Below are 13,960 nucleotides of genomic sequence, written 5' to 3' on the forward strand. Positions count from 1 at the left end.
GCGCGAGGGAGGGTAACAGAGCGCGAGGGAGGGTAACAGAGCGCGAGGGAGGGTAACAGAGCGCGAGGGAGGGTAACAGAGCGCGAGGGAGGGTAACAGAGCGCGAGGGAGGGTAACAGAGCGCGAGGGAGGGTAACAGAGCGCGAGGGAGGGTAACAGAGCGCGAGGGAGGGTAACAGAGCGCGAGGGAGGGTAACAGAGCGCGAGGGAGGGTAACAGAGCGCGAGGGAGGGTAACAGAGCGCGAGGGAGGGTAACAGAGCGCGAGGGAGGGTAACAGAGCGCGAGGGAGGGTAACAGAGCGCGAGGGAGGGTAACAGAGCGCGAGGGAGGGTAACAGAGCGCGAGGGAGGGTAACAGAGCGCGAGGGAGGGTAACAGAGCGCGAGGGAGGGTAACAGAGCGCGAGGGAGGGTAACAGAGCGCGAGGGAGGGTAACAGAGCGCGAGGGAGGGTAACAGAGCGCGAGGGAGGGTAACAGAGCGCGAGGGAGGGTAACAGAGCGCGAGGGAGGGTAACAGAGCGCGAGGGAGGGTAACAGAGCGCGAGGGAGGGTAACAGAGCGCGAGGGAGAGTAACAGAGCGCGAGGGAGAGTAACAGCTTTGCGGGTCTCGCTTCGCGGCAACGCGGCGAGAGGAAGAGAAACTGGCTCTTGTACATTGAGCGTGAGGGGCGAGGCTTTGCCCTGCAGCGGGGCTGCGAGTGTGTAGCAGGGACTCCAAATCCCAGGAGTCCCTGCGTGACCTGATTGCCACACCTGGTCCACTCTCCCTGCTGCTTGCCACGCCCCCCTGAATCAGTGTTGTTAAAACCGGAGCAGTCGGAGACCATCGTGGGACACTTCATAAACCTTGTTTTAGACCTCGGTCCTGTGGGTGCACAGGAGCTGCCGTCCAGGATTACAGCAGATAGTCGTTTCTTCCAGGGTGCCTTTTTACCGCTTGCCGGACCCGCTTCGCGGGTCCCGCTTCGCAGCAACGCGGCGAGAGGAGGAGAAACTGGTTCTTGTACATTGAGCGTGAGGGGCGAGGCTTTGCCCTGCAGCGGGGCTGCGAATGTGTAGCAGGGACTCCAAATCCCAGGAGTCCCTGCGTGACCTGATTGCCACACCTGGTCCACTCTCCCTGCTGCTTGCCACGCCCCCCCCTGAACCTCCTCCACCGTATATCACTGGACTAGAACACAGCTGTGCAGAAGCGTCCCGGGAGAAGCCGGGGACAAGGGTGGGACAGTCTGTGGCCGTCCGTGGTTGATAGAGGTTGGGTTGGGCCACCCCCCCTGCTTGTTCGTATATTTGTTTTTGTTTTTATTGTTGTGCCATTATTGTACGGCTTCTGATATAATTATGCCCTTACGCTCTGGTAAAGAACAAATTGTACAGATGCAGACCACAAAAGGGGTAGTCTCTGGCCCTTTAGACGCTTTTATTACCAGGGCCACAGGTATCCTTGAAAAAGAGATAGCCATGGTCGAAAAAAGTCTCTCTATAGATCTGGTTAGCGGGAAACGCTCTTCATTGGGAAAGTTGGCTACAATACCTAGCCCTGAAGCACGGGCCCAAGTTCGAGTCGCCATCTTGTTGAAATTGCGGTGGACGTTCATTAGGACGTGGAGGGGGATGGCCTACCCCCTACTATGTTAGAGAGCGATTCTAACCCCGATGATACACAAGGTTGTGGGGGTAAGGGCAGTGTGCTCCTGGCCAGTGAATCTCAGTTGGACTCATCCACGGATGTGGACTCCTTGAGAAATGTATCACGCAAAAGAAAAAGATGTAAGGGCCATCAGATGGGGGGTGCCACTAAGATTCAAAAACCTAATGCCCCAGTACATCCCAATGTCCCAACCCCCGAGGCCAACCCCACCTTTCATCCTGTCCTAGTATCAAATGACCCCCTGAGTCTTCCTCCTCATCTCCTCTTTGGGTCCTCGGACCCATGCCCCACCTGTTACAGTAGTGATGATAGTTTGCTGGCCAAAATGGAAGCTTTGTTCAAAACTCTTACTTCCTGTACTAGAAAGAACACGTTTGATGACCGCGAAATTGGATGTACTTGAGTCTACTGTAAACACCAATTCTGGTCTCTTAAAAAAGATAGCAAACTCAAATTGTTCTAGGGAATCCTAGTTCTTCGAGTAATTCTAAAGGCCAGAAAAACTTAACTATAGGTAAAATTTCATCATCATCATCGTCAGTAATTGCTGGTTTAGTACATCCTAAGCCTAAAAAAAACAAGGGCTCAGTGGCAGGGGGGAGTTCTGGGAATAATGACTGTACGCTTGTTTGTACGCCTGCACCAGCTTCCTTGCTGCAGGTACCTAAGAAGGCTCTCTCCAAACTTAACCACCAACGCCAGCCGAATATCCCTACACCTCCTGTGGCTAGTCGGCCTCAGGATAGTGTTATGGATGCTCCCAGCACATCGCTTCAGTCCAAACCAATCAATGGTGCAAAGGGGAGCAGATCCATCAATCCCCATATTCCCCTTGTGAAAGCCAATAAACAGGTACCCCCACGTACGGACCTACCCCTAGAAGCGACTCCATATACGATAGTTTTAACTGGTGTTGTTCCTCTTAGGGAGGGTTCTAATGAATCACACGGGGACCTCCGAAATAAAGTTGTATTTTGGCTGAATAAAAACCGGACTCTCCCTCCCTCCTCCTCGACAGAAATACTATTTGTGAGAAGAGTTGAATGGGTGGGCCACTGTACCAAGGATCTAGAAGGGGACTGCATTATTATATCCTTTAAGGATCCCTGGGTGGTAGACTTCTTGCGTAGGGAAGCCAGGTTCGGGAGGCTGGGGGATGTGCAGACCCTAGGCCTCGGGTATTTTTATCCTAGACGACCCTGTGAGTTCCCCCCCAGTCATATCCTCCCAAGAATACCTGTTAGAAGATACCATGCTGATAAATCACCTTACATCCCACAGCACCCATAACTGTTCAATCGCTATGAGCCCCTCTCTGGCCTGGAATGTATTGATTGACTTCACCAGGGAGATGGCAACGGGAGGGTTCTGGGCAACCGAGTAGGTGGGGCTGATGGAATGTGTACTTTGGGGTCTATTCAGGGGGACACCAGTATTGAGAGGGAGATGGTGGCGGCATCGTTATACCCTCACCAGGAGGATATCATGGTGGTGGGTCCACAACTGAGTATAGCCGCACCCCTTGGAGTGGATCACAGTGGTATGCATGGTATCACAACATCTAGTCAGGTTGCGACACTTAAATTAGCATCATGGAATGTGGCAGGGATGAAGGGACGTATGGATTCAGAGGACTGGTTGGGCCCCCGATCCTATTCATAGGGTCGGGTTCCTAAACTTTTTTAAACCAGCAATAAGGGGCAATAGGGGTCGGGCATCGGGAGGATTAGTGATCTGGGTTAAACAGTCCATTGGCTACCGACCAATGGAAATCTTTGTGGATAACTCGGACCTCCTGGGAATTAGACTAAGCAAAGAAAACTGCCAGGACATTGTAGTCATTAACATCTATGCACGTGGCCAACCGGGTGGGCGCCGTCCTAGTATCCTAGATGTGTTAGACTCCTACCTTGAAGGGATAGGGAGAGATAAGTTACTTGTCCTAGCAGGGGACCTCAATTGTACCTTCGAGCCGCTTTATGATCCGGGGGGAGGGCCTGGGGTTAGCGGAGGATACTGTCTGGAATATTCCGATGCTGTCTCTGGATAATATTAAAAGAGGCTCTGAGGCAGCCTTACATTGGATGGAGCTGTGTTTAGACTGGGGGCTAAGGGCAACCAACGGTCGCACATCCTCTGATAAAGTTGGCAAACCCACTTTTGACAATGGGGTGAGAAAAAGTCGAATAGACTATATCCTGCTAAAGATGGAATATTGGCCACTTCTGGTTGACATGGAAGTAGTGTCTCGCCCGAAAAGTGACCACAACCCACTGTCATTAAGTTTGAGACTCCAAGGTGGACTCGGTAGGCCCACTACTGCTGTTCATATAACAGGGGATGCTATCTTAACAAATGATAGAAGAAGGCTTAGATGGTCCAGGGTTGTGGAGAACCCGACCCTTCTTGAAAGCATAATGAAGGTAGTCTCGTCGACTTTGAGCGACATTTTGTCCCTTGCACATACCAGGGTTGCTGGTGATCAGATCTGTGACCTCCACGAACGGTGTTTTGCTCATCTTAAGGTCCTTTTGACGCTTCCACCAACGCAAGGCACCGTAAAGACTCATGGTTTTCGGGAGAAATGGTACAATAAAAACTGCAGGGAGGCACACAGTCGCTTAGTTAAAGCAGTGAAATCTAGGATTTCCAGTGATATAAAGGACGCACGCTTAATGTATAAAAGAACCCAGTGGGATGCGAAAAGGGAGTGGGACGATCTTTATTGGTCTGACCTACTGGATGCCTGTATCTCTGCCAACCAGATCAAGTTTTGGGAAATTGTTAAGTGGGGCAGAAATTCCGACTCTCAAGATCCAGTTAACCATGTGTCTGCAGAAGCATGGGTTGATTTCTATTCTGGTCAGTTTATGGACCCTGACTTAGAAATCGACACAGATGCAACGAGCCAGGCAACCACCCTCATTCCTAACCAAGAGCTAAACTTCACGCCACTGGAAACAGTCTGCGCTTCACCTGGTCCAAAAGGGGAAGGCGCCAGGGATGGATTGCATACCGGCAGATTTATTTAAGGTCAATCCCCAACTTTGGGTTCCCTACATAACCGCGATAGCAAATGCCATTGCTAAGGGGGCCAGGATTCCCGAGTCCTGGAAGGGGGCGGAGATTTTCCCAATTTTTAAAAAAGGGGACCGTTCAGCCCCGGGAAACTACCGCCCAATAAGTTTATTGGACTCACTCCAAAAGGTCATTGCAAGGATGGTCCTTGCCAGAGTCCAAGGGTGGATGGAGTTGGAGGGTATTCTGTCCCCCCTACAGGCCGGCTTCAGGTCAGGTACCAGCACCATCGACCAGGTTTTCAGATTTTGTCTGATTTACTGGAAGGTGGTGCTGCTGGGCGGCGGAACGATCTATGCCGCATTTATCGATCTGAAATCGGCCTTCGACCTTGTGCCAAGGGTCAAACTCTGGACCGTTCTTAGAGACCTGGGACTGCCATTAGAATTACTGGACCTGATTGTTAGATTACATGATGGCAATTTTGCTAGGGTGAGGTGGGGTGGTCAAGGGCAGGTGACGGATTGCTTCCCCGTAACACGTGGCGTCCGTCAGGGTTGCGTTTGGGCACCCACGCTTTTCTTATTGTTCATTGATCAGGTGGTCAAGTTTTTTGCAAATATCCCTACGGATGCACCATCTTTGGGCGGGACTAAGTTCCCTATGCTCATCTTTGCTGATGACACCTTACTTCTCTCAAAGACTCGTAGCGGCCTGCAAGCTGCATTGATCCGCTTTGAGGAGTTTTGTATTGCCAATGACCTAAAAATTAATGTAAGCAAAACAAAGTTCATGGTCCTTACCAAAAACCATCCCATTAAGAGCTCAGTGAGCATGAACGGAGTGGGTTTGGAACAAGTTGAGGTTAGGACCTATTTAGGAGTAACCCTGGACTACCGTCTCCGCTGGAAACCACAGGTTGACACATTACATCTAAAATTTGCTCGCCTTACGGGTTTTTATCTTTTACAGGAGCTAAAAAGGTCCCTAACTAAACGTATTAAACCCGCACACTTAAGATTTATGCCACCAAGGTAAGCTCCGCAATATTGTACGGGGCAGACCTTTGGGGACATATGGACCTATCAACCCTGGTGAAAGTCCAGAACAAATTCATGCGGAAACTGGTAGGACTCCCACAATCGGCTCCAACCAAACCATTATGTTTGGATATGGGCTGTAACCCAATTAACGAAATGGCTAGATATAGACTAGTAGCTATGTGGAGACGCATCTGGACCTCCCCAGACTTAAACCTCTTTGCCAGGGAACTTGAGGAAGTAAGATCTATCTGGGGGTCTAGTAGCATACCTTGGTTGCGTGAAGTGAAATTGATCTTGATTGACATGGGTCTTGACCAGCTGTGGGTTTCTCCAGGGTCTACCAACTTTCCTTCAAAACAGGAATATAAAGCACTATTGGGCCTCTGTCCGCAAAGGGCTGGTGATTGCTTCAGATTCTGTTAGCTTAACAGGAAGGTTTTTGTCCCACAAATTGGACCCTCTCCTAGAGAATTATTGGGACGTTTTAACTAAGCCATTAGACAGGAAGCTCTACCACCAGTTCCGAGTACGTTCTCTGCCGTTAAGATCCTTTACCAGGAACTGGTCTAACAGAGTGAGTGATTCCTGTCCTTGGTGCACTGGACATAAAGAGAGTGTGGGTCATCTCCTATTTGTATGTCCGGCTTATCATGCCCCAAGAAGCAAATGGATAGGGCCCATATGTCGCCATCTTAAAGTCAGAGGGAGTGCAGAGGCTATAGGGGCACTTCGTACTAATACCTCCGAGGTGGTGGTTGTGGCCGTAGCTAAATTCCTGGGGTGGACTTGGGTGATTAGAGCAAGATATCTGCAGACACTTTGACCTTGTCCCTGTCTTTTAATTCTCAAACAGGTTTTTTTTTTCTTTTTACTTGTATTAGGTCTTTATTATACTGTTTAATTCTAATATTAGTGCTGAAAAGCTTTTTGAAACCTATGAAACTATAAATTGTAACTGTGATGGTTTTTAAATCACATTTTTTTTAACAACATTATGTATGCTCAATTTCTATTGCTTTTAATTGTCTTTTATGATACAAAAATCGAAATAAAGACTTTAAAACCTGGAAAACCTGAGACAGTCTGAGTGAGTGAGACAGAGGGAGACAGACAGAGGGAGAAAGAGAGGTAGAGAGGGAGGAAGAGGGAGGGAGACAGAGAGAGAGACTGAAAAAGAACGAGAGAGAAAGAGAGAGAGAGAGAGGTGTGTATGCCGGGTCTGGTGGCTCAGTGGACGAAGGCGTCCGCTGCAGGGACCAGTGATCAACCTCATGGTACCAGTTTTTTTTGTTGCTCTAGCCCCGCCCCCTCCCCTACTGACCCCGCCCCCACGATTGCGGCCCTCGGACACAAACCACACTGTAAATTTGGCCCCCGAGAGAAAGTTTGTGAGTACCCATGTTCTAAAGCATGTATTATGCCACCCATGGAAGACCACTCAATTTGGAACTAAAGGCCAGCCATTGCAGCCTGTGTAAGCTGGTGTTAGCACCACTTAAGAAATAGGTTTACCTCTATCTAAGATCAATGCACTTAAAACCTATAGGTCACCCCTAAATCTGGCCTATCAATTCTGAAGGCAGGGTGCTCTGTACCAAGTGGATGAGCAGGGCACCCCTAAAGTCTAGCAAGTCCATTCTCCTGGGTTGTGAGACAGCCATATAACAGGTAGAGGGGCACTGCGTCATTCTGCGATGATCATCTCTAAACTTGCTGTAACGAGCCCGGTCATGTTTGGTATCAAACATGTTGAAATCATACCCCCAAACCGTAAACTGTGTGGGAGGTATGATTCCATGCACGGTAAAGCTCCTTTGGGAGGCCCTCCGTGCTCCCGGTAACAGTCTTCCAAACCTGGACAGCAAGCTAGGGCTGCTGCCGGCCAGAGAGGTTTCTGCCCTCCTGCAGCTGAGCCAAGCTGGGGCAGGGGGAAGGCAGAATAGGTATCCTGTCACAGCGAGGTGTGACCACCTCCCAGACAGGGTTTAGTGTATTGGGGCACTTGCCAGTGCCTTAGTCTGCTTGCAGGGCACACTTGGTGCCCTCCATGCATAGTCTAGTTCAAACCAGTTCATGGAGCAGTTCGCTCCCGCGCAAAATCGGACAAAGGATAGGGGAGTATCCTCCCCCTTGTCCAGCCCTTAGGGAGGGACTCCTGAATCATCCCAACCCTTTCCTTAGGGTACTTAAGGGCTTAACTGTGGGAGGGTCCCTAGATTTGTTGTGGGAAAAGATTCATTTCAGACACCACGTAAACCGTCTGGGCAATCTGGAATCTGCTCTGGGCATGAAGGCGGCAACCGGGACCACTCCTGCTGCTCCCGATTTCCTTGCCCTGCTCGTCTGCTGCAACGTCTTTGCCAGTGCACCATACAGAACCTTCCAAGGCCTGTGGGCACCCACGGAACCTGAAGGAATCTCCCTTGAAGTGAAGGAGTTACTTCCCTGTATCTGCAGGCCCGCAACTAAGCGGACCGGTTTGCTGATCATGGGCTCCCACGGACTCCAAAAGGCTTATCACATAGGTCATTGTTCTTCTCATCCCTTGAGGCCTGCCCTGGCCTCTAACCAAGTTTGAGGCCAGTATCCCTCAGAGCCACAGGAACTGAACCCCTGTGTAGTGCGTCGACTTGCAGTTGTAAAGGCTTGTTGGCTTCCTTCTACCAAGATCTTTGTCCTTACCGCATCACTTGCATCGTGGGCTTGCATCTTTGGCGAGCTGCTCGAGGTCCTCTTGAGACTCCAGAGCCTCTGGCCTGTGGGTCCTCTTGAGGGTCATCTTTGAATTCTTTGGTATCCCCTGTTGGCTCGGGCCTGCCCCGACACCCCAGCTTGTGGTGAGTCTCCTGGACCTTGCTGGTGCCAACATTGCACATTCAACTTCCACGTTGGTTGCAGTTGCCAAGGCTTGTTGATGCTCCTGCCAGAAACCAACCCTTCAACTCTCGACATCAGACATGGGACAGATCGTGTACAGCTCCTGGTCTTCCGCAGCGGTGCATGGTACACAGCTGCAGTTTTTAAGGTCACTGTTCGCTCTCCTGCAACACTTACATCGGCGGGCGTTCGTCTTCCATACCTCCTGGTCACTCCTGAGTGGCATAGACTGTCCTCTCAGCTTGCAGGTTCCACGAGTGGGGTGGCTCTCCAATCTTCTGTCTTCTACTGGGCTTCTTCAGGGTCCACTGCGAAGGGTCCTTCTTTAAAACTGCAACCAGGACTTACCCATTGACTTGCATTGATCCCTCAGTCGTGTTCCCACTCTACACACTGCCACCGTAGGGCTCCTGGTTACTTAACTCTGGTGGTTCCTTTTGGGTCCCCTGCACTTAGTCTTCTGGGTATAGTCTTGACTGGAGTCATGGTTCGCATACCACTATTTTAGTATACCACTATTTTAGTATATCACTATTTTAGTATATGGTTTGGTCTCCCCCTGGTGAACACTGTATTATGTGCTACTTACCTGTTTTTATTGAAGTGTGTGCATTGCGTATATCTCCGGCTAAGAAATATCTGTACAAGCGAGTGTCTTTTAATCAATAGATATTTTTATAAATACACTGTGGTTCTTGTTGGACTAATCTAAACCTATAAAATTATGTTCTGGTAAACCAAGCTGCTTTACATACTTCAGGACTAAGTCTGAAGGCTGCTCCCCACAGCTACCATTTAGAGAGCTATCCAAGGTTGTCTAATACCACCCACTAAAATCCCCATAAGGGTTGCCTGGATTGGTGCATGGTGCCCACTTACATAAGTGTACATCATATAACAAGCCAGCTTCTCTCAGAACTGCCTGCCATGTCCTTCTCACGGAGAAGGGGTCTCCAGAGCCCAGTCATGCCAAGAGAACTCCAAGGGCCAGCTGATTGGCCTCCTGTTTGCGGCACAGGGACAACAGCTGAAGAAGCATGTTGAGGAAAGTTGGTAGCCTAAAGTCTTCAAGCCGCTACAACCGCTGCCGTGCAGCACCGGGGACCAAGACCTGATGCAGAGTAGCACCAGAGTCCGCTGAGCTAGGGAGTGCTGTCCAAGAGTTGCTGGGACCCTCAGAAGGCAAGTTATCGACCCAGATAGGATTGTGACCGCAACAGACGACCGGTAGTCCAGCGGTGACTGAACCTGGGCTACACCGGAGTGGACTTTGTGGTACGTCAACCCTGCAGGCAGAACTCCACCCCCCCCCCAATACCACCATCTTCGTGGACGGAGGAATTGCTGCAGAAAGACGCCCCTTCAACGATGTCTCATCCACAGCATCCTGAGAGCCCCATCAGCATCCTTTATCCCTTGCATTAGCACCACTCTACAGGAATCCACTGCAACATCGGTAAAGTGCCTGGAACTGCTAAGGGACTCTTGGGAAGGTCACTGTCCCTGAGGACCTTGCTGGTCCCCTTGAATAGCACCCTGCTAGAGTTGGTCGCCCCCAAGTACTTCCAACCGACCGTATTGACACCTATGCAAGTTTTTTTTTTTTTTGTTTCCAAGTGTCCAATCCATTGATTTTGGCAAGGCCTGTGGCGAATGAGCAAACTTGCTTTCATTTATGATTGCTTGTAAAATCTATATCTTTGGAACCCTCCAGTGGTTCTATTTGCTATAGTGTTTAAATTCTCAGAAAATAGTCTATTTTTATAAATTGGTACCAAATTTGTACTGTGACGATTTCTTCAATTGTTTTGATGCTGATTAAATGCTTTACACTTGTTTCTCTGTGCAAGCCTTGCTGCTCTGTACCACAGCTACCCAGGATTGAGTGATGAGTTTTACAGACAAAACCTACTGGACCTAAAGGGGCTACGTTTATTACACGGTGAGGTGGCACACCCACACCTTATAATAAATCTAATTTCCTCACACTGGTGCATGACCCCTTCTGCACCAGGTGCATCCAGTAAGTGTTCACTTAAGTGCTTTGCATGCATTTTGCTAATTGGGATCGTTCTCACATTCAGCCCTCAATCCCAGACACGCATTCTATGCTTCAGAGTCAGAGCTGACTAGAGGACATAGGACTGCCATAATCTGCTTACCACTGCTCAGGTGAACCAGGGGCATTTGTAGCCCTGCCACTCTAGTCCACTCACATTTAAAAACAAATTAGGATGGAAGACTATGGAGTGTTAACAGCAGCCCTCAGACATCCACAAGCAGAGGAATCCTACTCCTACTGACGAAGCAGCTCCTACTTCCAGAATCTACATACAGTATCAATAATAGGCTAGTGCCATGAGGTCGTATCTATTGCACTTACATTAACTGTGCACTTCATACCCCTAACAAGTTGCTGCAGGGCTTTCAGTGGACAGACAGCACACTACTCCATAAGTTGTGCCTGGTTGGAAGAGAGTGGAGCAACAGCATGGTCTAGTTGGGAATTACTGAAAATCCCAAAGCACTGGCTTGCTCATGAGTGCTATGAATACAATGCTTCAGTACTGTCAGCTGAATAATACACCTATTGATCTGAGGGGAACAAACAGCCTGGATACAGGCTTGTGTCCCACTGTAATTAATTCATAAGTTTTGCTTTGTCATTAATTTGCATATTAAACTGCCTTATCCGGCTGGATAACGGCTAAAATATAGTACAGATTGGGGCTATATTGATTTTATCTCTACTCTTTACTTACACAGAGCTGGGGAACCAGCACAGCAGGTGGTACGAGGCAGAGATAACGTGCTGGTGCTTTGCTTTCTCTGAAGTGTTCCAACGCAGATCCTACCTTGATCATGAAGAAATTGGTTCAGTCGAAGGGCATGTCCATGAAAGATTGTTGGACATCCTGTGAAGTGTATGCAAATATCGTGCTGAAGTATTACGCTGGTACCAATTGCCCTACCTTTAGTGTTCAGGCCCAACCTAACTTTTCACTGCGCCCTGGCCATCCTGAACTAATTGTTGAAGGTTAGCATGAAGATAACCTGTGACTGCTAGCAAAATATCAGCCACCATGCCCACACAACGCATATGAATACCGCCTTAGGAAGCAACTTGAAATGTCACATGAATGCAAGGCTGGTGGATGAGAACATGCATTTTCCAAATGCATTTGGTTTTAGCCTACTGGTGGAGTCCTGAACTATGAGATTCTCAGGTGTTTGGTACTACAGGAGGAAAGATGGGACCCCTGGAGCTTGTCTGTCTCCTGACTATTTGGCAGTTGAGAGAAAGGTATTATTCTGGCTGTCCTGCGTTACCGCCGCCGTGGGTTGGGTAGGTGCTGACCCGCTTTGCCTAGAGCCATCCAGGGGACTCTTCGCTGCTCAGGCCCTCCCAAGGACAGTTCGTGGGGCCCGGCTACCAGGGGTTATGGGGCATGGACCACCGCAGGATCATTCCCTGCCCTGATACACAGGTTGTATATGAAAGTTTCTTCAATTAGGTGGAGACTTTGCACTAACTGATGAGCTACCAGAGGTCCTGAAGAATTGCCATTACTGGCATGAAACATGTCGACCACACCATAGGTGAGGGTTGAACGAGGCCACATTACCTTACTTGTTGCGCTTCGCTACCCCTCCCTTTACCAATTTTAACTAAGCAGTGAGCCACACTATTAAAGTTGTCCTAATGGACTCTACTGACTTATTTAAAAACTCACTCACGCTCACAATTGCACTCCCTAGGTCCCTCACACGCATGCACCCATTGGCCAGGAATAAAAGAACTCCGCCAAAAGAGTAGCACTACGTGCTACCCGGCAGGCATTGCACCGCCAGCTTGTCGTTGGAGCAGGAGGCCAATGATGACAATACAGTTATTAGGTCGGATGGCTACTGTTGTCCAGCTTTTTAATTGTGTGAGGCATCCTTTATTCCGTTAAGGGTTCACTTGATTCCCTGCTGCAAATTGCTATCTTCCCTAGAGAGAGCGGCTTCTTTCTTTCCCTTCCCGCAGTGAACTCACCCCTTGGGGAACTTTGTACACCTTTTGATAACTCCTTGTTGGACACGTACATTGGACCCCGGTAAAAATTGTCCTCCATTGTCCCCCTTGTTTGCTTACTATTATTCTGGCTTCGCCAGAGTGCCTATGAGAGGATTATCGACGGCCTCAGTGAAGCGTCAAAATGGCTCTGCTTAAGTCTGCCAGGCAGTAAAGTCTCAGTGAGGACATTTGTTTTCACCTATACTCGGTCACCTAGGACTTCCGTTGGCCTGCTTATCACCATGGCAAAAGAAGCAAACTCCTCCATAGAGGGATCAGGCAGAGAATAAAGGCAGTATCTGGAAATGTGTCAAGGCCACTGGAGACCAAAAACAGGTTTTCATCATAAAGTAGAGATTCATCATTCCCACAATCGCATGGATCAGGAAAATTTGTTAAAGAGTGTGTTCCGTTTTAATCCCATAGAGGCTGATTTCGAGGAGTGGGCTTGTTGGAGGTAGCTGTGGATTCACTTCCAAGTCAGAGAGAACTAATAGTTCTTTCTCTGGAGTCTATGTAGGCATTGATGCACAGGGAACCTTTGTGTGTCTCAGCACCGTGAGGATTTGGAATAGGCATCGCTCTGCAGTCGGGATTGACCCTTAAACAGGGTCAGGGACAGAACCAGCCGATGAAAATCTGTTTGGAGAACTCAGATTCAGTGAGCTCAGAGACGTACCAGATGGAGCCTGTAAAGTACCAAAAAAGTGGAGCATCGCCCCTTTAAAAGTCTGGAATGCTGCGCACAGCCATAGGACTCAGGGATTTGGGCTGCATCATGACCAGCTCAGTCAGTACCTGAATACATGAGGAGGAAACGGGACAGACCATGTGGTACCCATTCGCCTACCCAATTTCTACTGATAAGGAGAGGGAAAGGAGTCACATTTTGACCTTTTGGATTTTGGCCCTACCTGACAATTTCTAGTAGGATTACTGCCCGTCTCAGAATCTTCTGTTTCCTGGACCTTAACCTGGACCAGACCATACAGTTTGAGACAGTTTGACTTTTCTAGGTCACAGGTTACCTTTGGATTCATCCTTGAGGTCATCTGTCACATGATTCCAAGCCCTGCGGTGAACCCAGACACAGCCCTCAAGGGAATCGGTCGCTAACATCTGTTTACAGCAAGCCTTGCAGGGATTAAACCCTGTAACCTTAGGGTGAGACATGTCCCTTGCATGGTAAAATGTAGGCTATAAAAATTGTCAATTGACAGAAGTGAAGAAGCAAGCTCTGGATGAATGTCAGCAGGCACAGAAATAATGAGTGGACATGCAGAGGTGGCACGTATATGGTGGCCCCGA

General features: G+C 49.1%; 1 protein-coding gene across 1 annotated transcript in view; it reads right to left on the minus strand.

Moving 5' to 3' along the window:
* Positions 1-13,960, minus strand: part of LOC144754873 (lymphoid-specific helicase-like) — a 544,631-nt gene that overhangs the window by 78,879 nt on the left and 451,792 nt on the right. The gene's annotated exons all lie outside the window — the stretch shown is intronic.

This window comes from Lissotriton helveticus, chromosome 5_1 (genome assembly GCF_964261635.1).
Source record: "Lissotriton helveticus chromosome 5_1, aLisHel1.1, whole genome shotgun sequence".
Lineage (NCBI taxonomy): Eukaryota > Metazoa > Chordata > Amphibia > Caudata > Salamandridae > Lissotriton > Lissotriton helveticus.